Source organism: Myxocyprinus asiaticus, chromosome 6, assembly GCF_019703515.2.
Source record: "Myxocyprinus asiaticus isolate MX2 ecotype Aquarium Trade chromosome 6, UBuf_Myxa_2, whole genome shotgun sequence".
Classification (NCBI taxonomy): Eukaryota; Metazoa; Chordata; class Actinopteri; order Cypriniformes; family Catostomidae; genus Myxocyprinus; species Myxocyprinus asiaticus.
Window position 1 is genome coordinate 6,749,131 of NC_059349.1, and position 13,096 is coordinate 6,762,226.

Here is a 13,096-nt window from a genome sequence, read left to right on the forward strand (position 1 = left end):
TACACAGAGTTACACAGGATCACACAACACTAATCTCAACTAGGGTAACTAAAAAAAGAACCCCTTTTCATAACATAAAACAACACATTTAACATTTAGCTGAACTTGAAACATAACTATAACCCAATTACTTTTAAATATTATTTAATAAAAACCCCAAACATTCTCCAAAACCTACACAGACCTACCTCATTAATTATGCAGCCAATAGCAAGTCCCCAAGCAGAAACATCAACAGGCATTACAGTATATTCCTGGAAAGGACTGTAATTCCATTTTGTCCATTGCACAAAGAAAAGTGAAAAAATGCAGATGTCTGACTGGACCATCATACCACTGATCTACAAAGGCTCCTGGCTCTCCAACCCTTAACTCTTCAAGTCACACAATTTCGAATGCAATATGCTGCTTTAAAAATGGTATAAAACACAGAGCAAACTGTACATGCGTAAAGTTGTTGAATGCAGATACAAACAACAAAAAAACTCTCTGATTGAGACTGATTTAATAGATACATAAAGAGTAGGAACCCATACACAAGATCCCACAGCTGAACCAATTCAGTGTTCTAGTAGTATCATCATCAATGGCTTAACAGACAGCATTTCGTTTTGTTGAGGAAAAAAAAAATAAAATGTTTGAGCAACGGTTTGTGTAAACAGAAAATAATGTCAAGCACATAGATTCTCTCTGTGGAAGCAGATTTAAATCTTTTTAAATTCGAACTGCGTATGGGGACTGTTTTTGACTAATATTTATATAGATAAATAATTATAATCACAGTGATTCTGAAAATCTTGGAAGCTGGTCTGGTATAAATTGGGTGTACAACACACTCTGCATACTGACTACTTAATGTTGTTGTGATGATGTCACAACCAGCCTGTTTTAGGGCCCCCCACTTCAAAACTGTTTCTGGTGTGAACTGAGTGAAATTCTTTCCACTATGTGATCACTTGTAAGGCTTTTCTGCAGTATGAAGTCTTTGGTGAGCTTTCAAGCTGCTTGGAAAAAGGCTTTATCACACTCAGAGCACACATAATCTCTCACACCTGTATGTATTTTCTGCAGTTTATAATCACCCAGCTGTGAAAAACTCTTTCCACAAAGAGAGAAAAACATCCTGGTTACTTTTGTAACCTCCGTTCCCTGATGGAGGGAACGAGACGTTGTGTCGATGTAGTGACAATAGGGGTCACTCTTGGGAGCCCTAAACACCACTGCTTTTTGAAAAAAGGCCAATGGGAATTGGCGAGTGGAATTTGCATGCCACCCCCCCGGACATACGGGTATAAAAGGAGCTGGTATGCAACCACTCATTCAGGTTTTGTGCTGAGGAGCCGAGACAAGGTCCGGCCATTTCAGTGGGTAATTCAGTGTTGTGGAAAGAGGGACACAACGTCTCATTCCCTCCATCAGGGAACGGAGGTTACGAAAGTAACCAGGACGTTCCCTATCTGTCACTCACTTGACGTTGTGTCGATATAGTGACACTAAGTGTCCCAATACAAAACGCCACAACTAGCTGAACTGTGTTACGTGGACTGGCGTTGCGAGACGGGCAGACCGCTGTGTGCCTCGTAGCCAGCGCACCAGGCTGTCACGTAACCTCCCCCAACGGTCCCTTGGGAACAGGTCGACTGCCCAACAAATAGGGACAGGCTAACCCAGCCGTGGCCTCTTTTCCCTCCCCAAAAAGAGTGGAATTTTGTTTACCGGCTGTGGGCCATAAGTGTCTACATCGGGGGGGTGTCACTCCCAAGAGACCACACTCCGCCCGGGGGGGGGGGGGCAATTTCGAGTGGAAATACGTCACATGGTCTTACCGAGTCTTGTCGGAAGTATGTCATGTGGAGAAGTCCCATGGTAGGTCCTACCCAACGGGGGAGGAGTTCTACAAACATGGAGACCGGGGGCAGAGGAACCTCTGTCCAAGGAAGACACAGGGAAATGATTTAGCGGAAGATATTTCACATGGGGTCACCAATGGGGAACCAGCACATGTGGAGCACCTACCCCAGTACAGGGCTTAGTCTGAGATGTGGAAGTACGCGGTCTTTCAGGTCTACCACCGCGAACCACTTGGTTTTGAGAAACACTTTCCACACCGAAAGGCTTCTCTCTAGTGAGAACTCTTAGGTGATTCGTAAGGTTTCCTTTTTCTGTAAAAGTCTTTCCCCACTGAGGGCACGTGGAAGAACTTTCTGCTTTTATTATTTTTTGCTTTAAATTCACTTCCATCTGTGAGCAACTATAAGATTTTTCTCCAGTTAACAGGTTTCTGATCCTCTTCATTCAGTTCTTCACATTCCTCTTTCACTTCCAGTAGGTCTTAAATACACATATAAAATAAGTGAAAAAATAAAAAGCAATAAAAGGAAGAAATGGTAAGAAGCAACAGAGTTTTTCTTTCCAAAAATGTAATTTTGTTACTCTCATGTTCATTGGTTTATCCTGGAATAGGCAACAAAATTTCACCCACCCCTCTGACTGAAACTGAATTGTGTCCTAGTGGGTAGCTTCATTACTCTTGTAAAGTATTCTTATAGTGCTGAACAGTACAGGTCGAGTTAAACAAGTGAAATCACAAAAAAAAAAGTTTATTCAAAGAAATAAAGTTGACACTACAACACAATTTTAATTTAAAATGATTATGCCTTCATGTTTGTCTAAGGCAAAAATAAAATACAAAAATAACCCATAGCAATCCATTCACAATACATTTTTGAAAGTAATATTTTATTTAAGACACAATGGAAAAAAGAGACTGGAGCTGCTGTGCAACCTGAAGTAGTGGTTCCTGGTTCCCGACTAAAGGTTAAGCTGGTGCCACACTATCAGACTCCAAATAACTTGATTTTGGCCGAGGGTAGAGGTCTGAGCAGGTGTGATTTTTCAGACCCGCTCCAGCGAGATTTTGTCCCGATCCCACCTGCAAAATCCCACAGGTAGAGGTCTACGCTCTTGCCGGCTCTGGTGTCATAGGCTATTTTTTCCAATTCCCACCTGTAAAAAAAGGTAAGACAGAGAGAGAGAGAGAGAGAGAAAAACACATTTTGTTAACACATTGCCAAATATCTGATTTACCTGTGGTTGGTTTATAAGTTTTGTTTGTACCTTTCTTTAATAAAGCGATAACATTGTTGGCTGGAGTTTGTTTTTGTGGAGTATTTTTATGGGACAGTAGACTGTTGAACTCATAACAGCTGGCTCACTGAACAATTGTTTGTCTGTCCGAGGAAACTGAACGGCTTTATATTAGCTGGAGTTTGTTTTGCGGAGGATCACACCTTCGAGACGGTTCTGTGAATGAGTCTACATGTTTTTTCTGTTATTCTGCCTGTTGGCTGGGGTCTGTATGGTTTTGCTGAACACATGATCTTGTGCTACAGAACTGGCTCCACATTTATTATAAGTTTATACGGAATCATTAAAGAACGGAAAGCTTCCTCCAACTATGACACAAGCCTGGATCAGTCTGATTCTTAAAAAGGACAAAGATCCAAGTGTATGTAAAAGTTAACGTCCAATTTCCCTGATCCAGCTAGATGTAAAAATGTTGTCCAAAATTTTGGCTAATCGTTTAAGTAAGGTTATGACATCTCTTATACATATAGATCAGGTGGGGTTTATTTGGGGCCGCAGCTCTTCTGATAACATTAGGCATTTCATTAATATCATGTGGTCAGTAGCGAATGATCAGTCTCCGGTCACTGCCATTTCACTTGATGCCGAAAAGGCGTTTGATATGGTAGAATGGGATTATCTTTTTAAGATTTTGGAAATGTATGGGTTCGGAAGTACATTCATTGGTTGGATTAAGTTACTTTATAGACACCCTGTAGCAGTGGTACAAACAAATGAATTAATTTCAGATTATTTTACTCTGGCTAGGGGCACTCGGCAGGGTTGCCCTCTTTCCCCTTTATTGTTCTGTCTTGCACTGGAACCATTAGCAGCCGTGATAAGAAAGGAGGAGGATTTTCCAGGGGTGCTGGCGGGAGGTGTGGCACATAAGCTTCTGCATTACGCAGATGATATTTTATTATTCGTCTCCGACCCTACTAGATCTATGCCTTGCCTCCTCAGAATTATTAATTCCTTTTCCAAGTTCTCTGGATACAAAGTGAACTGGTCTAAATCTGAAGCTTTAGCTCTGACTGCATACTGCCCAGTAACTGCCTTTCAGCCGGGTGCCTTTCAGTGGCCCAAACAGGGCATTAAGTATTTGGGTATTTTATTTCCAGCAAATTTGTCTGATTTAGTTAGAGTTAATTTTGACCCTTTAATTAAAAAGTTTGAGTGATGTGGACAGATGGGCTTCATTACATTTATCGATGATTGGGAAGGTTAATGTTATTAAAATGAATTGTATTCCAAAATTCAACTACCTGCTACAGTCACTCCCTATAGATGTCCCCCTCTCTTATTTTAAGCAATCTGATAGAATTGTGAAGTCCTTCATTTGGAATGGTAAGCGTCCCAGACTACATTCCAACAAATTACATAGGCCGATTGACAAAGGTGGGTTAGGCTTAACCAAGATTTTGTTTTATTATTATGCGTTCGGTCTCAGGCATTTGGCTCATTGGTCGCTTCCACCTGAGAGAGCCCCTCCCTGGTTTTCTATTGAACAGGAAGTCCTTGCCCCTATTTCACCATTGAAAAGTCTTTCTATTAAACTAACCGGAGAAGTTAAGTCATACCCTGTTATTTCACATTTGGACAAGAGTGGCCAAAGTATTTAATTCGGACATTTATTTAAATGTTGCCTCAAGCATATGGCTGAACCCAAAATTATGTATCAATAAGTCCCCTTTCTGTTGGTCAGAGTGGATTGTGAGAGGGGTTGTGACACTCGGTGATCTGTATGAGAGTGGAGTGTTGAGATCTTTTGAGAATTTGGGTCATCATTTTAGGATTAGAGGGGGAGTAATAGAGGGGGTTAAGTATTGATTCTGTTTGTATATGTTCTTGCTTTTATGTGTTAATATAAGAATCAATAAAAAAATGTTAATGTAAAAAAAAAAAAAAAAGGATATGCTAGCACTTAGTCTTGAACCAAAGCACTTGAACCATGACATTTTCTTGGATAGGCTATACTTTGTAAGATATTTATATATTAACATGGTTTACTGTCAATAAACAACAATTTGATTTTCAGTTAACTCAGCAGGGTCAGTCGGGTGTATTTTTTTATTTTTCTCCCAATTTGGAATGCCCAATTCCTCATGGTGGCATGGTTACTCACCTCAATCCATGTGGCGGAGGACAAGTCTCACTTCTGAGACTGTCAATCCATGCATCTTATCACATGGCTTGTTGTGCATGACACCGCAGAGACTCCACATGTGGAGGCTCATGCTACTCTCTGCGATCCATGCACAACTTACCACGCACCCCATTGAGAGCGAGAACCATTCATCGTGACCACAAGCAGGTTACCCCATGTGACTCTAACCTCCCTAGCAACTGGGCCAATTTGGTTGCTTAGGAGACCTGGCTGGAGTCACTCAGCACACCCTGGATTTGAACTCGTGACTCCAGGGGTGGTAGTCAGTGTCAATACTCGCTGAGCTACCCAGGCCTCCGTCAGTATGGTGTATTAAGTTTACCCTTGAAATGTAAAAGTACCTGGACCTAAAATATTCACATGTGGTGTCATGTGAAAGCTTAGGATCTAAACTGAGGAAAAAAAAAAAAACCTCCATAACTTTTGCATTTATGCTAATTAAAACAACAAGACCCAAAAACCTGAGCATATGAGATGTAGGAATATTAATACACGTTTTTCAAATAAACAAAAAGATAAATTCATATCACATTTTCTACTTGTCTGTGAGCTTGCCAGGGTAATTAATCCAATATTATGTCACTTGATGCCCAGAACAAAAAGTCCAGCAGAAAAAGCATGAAAAAATAAAAATACAAATCTTTAGCAAAATATGATTTCGATTATTTATGAGGAGATATCATCATGAGTAGTGGTGCACTGATCAGAAAATTTGAGGTTGATACCATTACCAATTTTACCAGAGATCGGCCAATACCGTTCACCGTTTTTTTTTTAAGTACCACCGCCACACTCTTTCATGTTATATGCAGCAGTTAGCCCATATGTTTATGCCCCACACTGCAGCTGCTCATTTCAGTGCGTTGGTGGCGCTAATCAACTGGCAAATATTTGCAGTTCATGAACCATTTGTACTGCAAACAAAAACCTGCTTTGAAAATCGGCTTATACACTCACCGACCACTTTTAATAGGAACACCTGTACACAGGTCTATTTATTCATGCTATTATCTAATCAGCCAATTGTGTGGCAGCAGTGCAATGCATACAAATCATGCAGATATAGGTCAAGAGCTTCAGTTAATGTTCACATCAACCATCAGAGTGGGATAAAATGTGATTTCAGTGACCGTTGCATGACTGTTGGTGCCAGACGGGCTGGCTTGAGTATTTCTGTAACTGCTGATCTCCTGGGATTTTCACACACAACAGTCTCTAGAATTTACTCAGAATGATGCCAAAACAAAAAACTGACAGAAACACCTTCAACGGAGAATTGCCAGACTAGTTTGAGCTGACAGAAACGCTACAGTAACTCAGTTACCCCCTCAGTACAATTGTAGTGAGCAGAATAGCATCTCAGAATGCACACATGTTGAACCTTGAGGCAGATGGCTACAACAGCAGAAGACCATGTCAGGTTCCACTTCTGTCAGCGAAGAACAGAAAGCTGAGGCTGAAAATCCCAAGAGATCAGCAGTTACAGAAATACTCAAACCAGCCTATCTGACACCAAAAATCATGCCACAGTTGAAATCACTGAGATCACATTTTTTTCCCATTCTGATGGTTGATGTGAACATTAACTAAAGCTCCTGATCCATATGTGCATGATTTTATGCATTGCACTGCTGTCACATGATTGGCTGACTAGATAATCACATGAATAAGCTGGTGCACAGGTGTTCCTAATAAAGTGGTTGGTGAGTGTTTGTGCATGTTCTAAGAGCGTATATGAACATTTATAATATATTACAATATTATATTGTAAGATACCGGAATGTATTCCTGTGCTGTTTTACGCAAATATGCATTAAATAAATAAATACATCCTTTCTTTTTTTTAGAATATTTATGCAATGAGTGATACCTCATTTTATATTATATCTGGTGTTCGGTCTTAATGTTCATTATTTAGTATATCACTGTGCCTATATTAACCTCACATAAAAAATAGCAGCCAGGTTCAGCAATTTGTTTGGACTAAGCTTGTAGTAAAATATCCCTTAAAAAAAACTTGCATACAATATTTTATACAAGTGTAGACAAACGAATCGCAGAACCTCACCTCTATTTTTATTGCAAAGATAATATAACACGATGTTTTCCTGTAAAGGAGGAATGCTATTTCTAAACATGCACAAGAAATCCTTAATTTGATACAAATATGAAATAATTAAATAAAGACCATGAGCCAGTGTTTTCTTTGATATTATTTTTAATATATGCATAATAATTTATACTATACCTGTTATTTTTAATGTATATTATTCCATATGTATTTATATCAGTGTACCTTGTGTTATATTATCCAGGTATTAATACAGAAATTATAAAAAAAGAAAGGTTGGGAGTTTGTTAATATTCTCTTGCAAAATATATGTGCAAATATAAATAGGACATAGCAAAGGTGCTCTTTACTCGTCTCACTTGTATAAAAAACACAATCTATATTCCTAAAAATGCATTAAAAACATGGAAAAAACCTAATGAAACAGTTACGCCAAATCAGATAAATAAATGCTTTAACAGCATTCAATATATGCATCTCTAGCATTGACAGCTGAATGGTACAGGCAGGAAACTAGTATAAATATTTGTAAAAAAAAAAGCAACAGTGCTGGGGTACAGGGGTGAAAAAGTTTGTTTAATTTTTTATAGTCTCTGTGTGGAAAGACCTTTCGTCGGAAACCTAAATAACTCTTGAAAATTTACACATAAAAAAAAAAAAAAAAACAAACAAACAAAACGAATATTCCTCTAAATTACAGCATGTCTGGAAAGTGTAAATTCGCAAATGTTTAGTTATTTTCCAATAACTCAACCTCCTGTGACTGCATTGTCATGCTTCGAGGGCTGAGCAAGCGCTCATTAATAAGAGTAGCAGTGTATGTGTGATTTCCTGCATGCTGCAAAAAAGATCGGCCCTGAATCTAGGCACGATCGGGTGATCACAGATTTAAGACAAAGATTGGCAGATTTAAATCGGGGATTGATTGATTGGTGCATCATCATGAGGATCCCAGCTTTCCAACGACACCTTGATTAAGCTTCTAGTCCACTCAGAGGCCGAGATATCTGACATGACAGTAGGGAAAGTTTGTGGGATCACAAAAAATAGACTGAATGCCAGTGGACAAATGTGAATGCTCAGCTGCATTAGAGTGCCACCTGCATTTCAGATCTGAATATCGTGATGGAAGGTGATGGGGAAATTTCCTTTTTCCTAGTACTTGTAACAGACCAAAATCTAAGTCCTAATTCACCTTTTCATCTATTTGAAACAGGCGTGCGCAAACGTCTTTGTTTACATAAGCGCTCCAAGCACTTTTGACATCACTTTAGGTTGAGAGCTTAGCGTGCTGGATGTGCCATGTGAATGTTTAGACAAGGCAGGAGAAAAGACAGAGGAAATGAAATTGCGCACATTTATGGACTCCCTCTTTTATGAATTTTTGATGCATTTTCCACTGTTGCTGCAGTTTTTTCACAATATGAGCACTTGTAAGGTTGTTCTCCAGTATAAATTCTTTGGTGCAGTTTCAAGCTATCCCGTCACACTGAGGGCAGGTGTAAGGCCTCACTCCAGTGTGAATTTTTATGTGGTATGAAAGGTTTTGTCTATGTTTGAAACTCTTTCCACACTGATGGCACGTGTAAGGCTTTTCTCCAGTGTGAATATTTATGTGGCTGCTGAGGTTTTGTTTATGTTTGTAACTCTTTCCACACTGAAGGCAGATTAAAGAATTTCCTGTTGTTGTTTGAGCTCTTTTTTGTGATAAATTATTTTCAGTCTGTGAGCAACTAGAAGATTTATCTCCAGTTACGACATCATCAGGTTTCTGATACTGATGTTTCTCCTCCACTTCATTCTGTTCTTGACTTTCTTCAGGTCTAAAATGAAAACATAAAACAGTCAAAAATCAATACAAGAGGCATAAATGTGCAATAGAAATGAAATAAAAAAGAATACAAATAAATAGCACAGAGCATGAAGAAGTGATCTTCTAATACACACTTTGGGGGGGTATGTCTTATGTCCCTTCTTTTCAGTCACATGTTTCACAGCAAGACGTGATGCAATCATGTGCTGACTTACATATTGTTCTTCTTGGCAAATACCTTTAACAATTACTTTATAAGGTAGTTTGCCCACACATAACATTTCTGTAATGATTACTCACCCTCAAGCCTGTATGAATTTCTGAAGGTACCACATTCATCTGTACAAACAAAAATACACAAGTATAAAAACCATGGGACCAATCAGCCATCATATTGCTCAGGAAGGAGACACATTCGGTCTCCTAGAGATTAATATAGTTTGGTGCGAAAAGTGCAAATCAATCCCAGAACAACAGCAAAGAACCTTGTAAAGATGCTGGAGGAAACAGGTAGAAAAGTATCTATATCTACAGTAAAACGAGTCCTATATCGACATAACCTAAAAGGCTGCTCAGCAAGGAAGAAGCCACTGCATCAAAACTGGCATAAAAAAATGCCAGACTACAGTTTGCAAGTGCACATGGGTACAACGATCTTACTTTTTGTAGAAATGTCCTCTGGTCTGATGAAACAATAATTTAAGCGTTTGGCCATAATGACCATCGTTACATTTGGAGGAAAAAGGGTGAGGCTTGCAAGCTGTAGAACACCATCCCAACTGTGAAGCATGGGGGTGGAAGCATCATGTTTTGGGGGTGCTTTGCTGGAGGAGGGAGTGGTGCACTTCACAAAATAGATGGCATCATGAGGAAGGAAAATTATGTGGATATATTGAAGCAACATCTCAAGACATCAGCCAGGAAGTTAAAGCTCAGTCGCAAATGGGTCTTCCAAAGTTGTGGCAAAATGGCTTAAGGACAACAAAGTCAAGGTATTGGAGTGGCCATCACAAAGCCCTGACCTCAATCCAATAGAAACTTTGTGGGCAGAACTGAAAAAGCATGTGCAAGCAAGGAGGCCTACAAACCTGACTCAGTTACACCAGTTTGTCTGGAGGAATTGGATAAAATTCCAGCAACTTATTGTGAGAAGCTTGTGGAAGGCTACCCAAAATGTTTGACCCAAGGCAATGCTACCAAATACTAACAAAGTGTATGTAAAATTCTGGCCCACTGGGAATGTGAGTTGAAATAAAAGTTGAAATAAATAATTCTCTCTACTATTATTCTGACATTTCATATTCTTAAAATCAATCAATCAGTCAATCAATATTTATTTATATAGCACATTTAAAAACAACCAAGGTTGACCAAAGTGCTATACAGTCACAAGTATACAAACCAAACAAGCAAACATTAAGATGCACTTGATGAAAAGATTCAAGGAAGGTTAAAAGCCAAAGAAAATAGATGAGTTTTAAGTCGAGTTTTGGAAACCAAAATAGAAGGGGCAGTTCTAATATGAGTCGGGAGACTGTTCCAGAGCTTGGGACCGGCGATTGCAAATGCACGGACTCCTCTGTTTTTAAGTCTGGATCTTGGGATAGTAAGTAGGTCAAGACCACTAGATCTAAGAGATCTAGATGGTCTGTGAGGGTGCAATGACTTAGAAAGATATTGTGGGGCCAGATTGTTTAGGGATTTGAACACAAATAGTACAATTTTTAAATCATTCCTATATTTGATGGGGAGCCAATGCAATGAAATCAGGACTGGTGTAATGTGGTCAAATTTACGATTGGAGGTGGGGCGAAAATTAGTCAGGGAAGTGGGATCCAGATTAGGTTTCTTAAGATAAGGCATCACAGTGACATGTTTAAGGCAATCAGGGACAGTACCAGTGTATAGGCATTTGTTGATGACAGACTGTAGCCCAGGTCCAACAGTATCAATGATTAATTTAAAGAAGCGTGGAGGAATGACATCCTGGGGACACATGGTGGGCTTTAGGTGGTCAATAATGTCTTTACATGTTTGCAAAGAAATGGGCTCAAAAACAGGCCATGTAGAAAAACAGGATGTAACATTGCATGAGGCATACACAGAAGGAATCATCTGAGATCTTATAGTAATAATCTTATCAGCAAAACACCTCAAGAAGCTTTCACAGAGAGAGAGACAGATGTTTCAGGGAAAACATTTACAGTCTGGTTTAAAACAGAGTCAATAGTGGGAAAAAGGATTTTAGGTCTATGACAGTCTTTTGTGATTAACTCAGAAAGGTATTTGCACTTTGCAGAATTGGCAGCCTTCTGAAAAGCAGAAAGTGAGTCCCTCAGGAATTCATAAGAGACCTGTAATTTATAATTTTCCCATTTACGCTCCGCTCTTCTACAGGTCTGTCTGAGGGAGTGAGTAATATCATTATGCCAAGGCACTGGGTTAGGTTTATGATGTTTATACTTCATTGGTGCAATAGAGTCTAAAATGCTTACACATGTGGAGTTAAACAAACTTAGATGTTCATCAGCATCTAAGTTGTGTAGTGAGGATTCCAAGTTTAATGAATTACAGACCTCATTGTAGGCTACAGAAAACTCTTCCCTGGAGCAGGATGTGAATGTACGAGTCCACTGTGCCAGAGACGGAGTGTTGATAGTTTGGCCAGAAAGATGCACCGAAAACAGTACAGGCATATGATCAGACAAATTAGAACTACTGATTTCCTACCACCCCTAGAGTTCACTAGTTCGAATCCCAGGGCATGCTGAGTGACTCCAGCCAGGTCTCCTAAGCAACCAAATTGGCCTGGTTGCTAGGGAGGGTAGAGTCACATGGGGTAACCTCCTGGTGGTCGCTATAATGTGGTTCGTTCTCGGTGGGGCGCGTGGTGAGTTGAGCGCGCTCAACAAGCTATGTGATAAGATGTGCGGGTTGGTGGTCTCAGATGCGGAGGCAGCTGGGATTCGTCCTCCGCCACCCAGATTGAGGCGAATCACTACGCGACCACGAGGACTTAAAAGCGCATTGGGAATTGGGCATTTCAAATTTGGTGAAAAAAAAAAAAAAGAACTACTGATTTCAATATCAGAGGTAGATAGCCCGTGTGTTAAAATCAGGTCTAGGGTATGACCCTGTGTGTGCGTGGGGCCATTCACCCACTGTACAAAATCAAAGGAGTCAATAAGATTTAAAAACTCCTTGGATAGAGGCTTGGAGGTACAGCATACATGAATATTAAAATCCCCCAAGATTAAAATCCTATCGTGCATGCTGACAGTTTCTCCCACAAATTCTGAGAATTCATTTAAAAAGTCCTTATTTGGCTGAGGAGGACAATACACCACAGCAAAGACTATAGGATTTGCCACAATCATTTGAAACAATTGCACATCAAAACTGCGGTAGGCCCCAGTAGGTGGTGAGTGACAGTGAAAGATATTTTTAAAGAGAGCCGCTAATCCACCACCACAGCCAGAAATCCGAGGGGAGTTTAAAAAGTTGCAATCCTGTGGCACCAGCTCAGAAAACGCTTGCCAACTTTAATCCAGGTCTCCGTGATACATAAAAAATCCAGAGAGTCAGAGGTAAAAAAGTCATTTAGGATAAAAGTTTTAGAGACCGTGCGCTGATCTAAGCCACTTTAAGCAGCAAAGAATCACTCTCAGGGAGTGTTGCTCGGCACAGCGGTCGAAGGTTTTGGGAGTTCACTCCGCCTCGACGAATGCGAGGAGATATACAACAGGCAGACTCGGAGGGGGAGCCGGGTGTGATGGGTCGAAGCCACCGGTGTGGTATCTCCAGCAAGCGCCGAACAGCACAGCGTCCACAGACTAGCTTAAATCCCGCGAGAAAAGCACACCAGCCCACTGCGATGCAGTGGATTTCAGTCTAACAGCGGTGCCTCCCCGCTTGCCGC

The 13,096-nt window shown here is 40.1% G+C and overlaps 1 protein-coding gene across 5 annotated transcripts in view; it reads right to left on the minus strand.

Moving 5' to 3' along the window:
• LOC127442891 (gastrula zinc finger protein XlCGF8.2DB-like) overlaps positions 1-13,096 on the minus strand; it is a 295,005-nt gene that overhangs the window by 118,776 nt on the left and 163,133 nt on the right. The window lies entirely within an intron of this gene.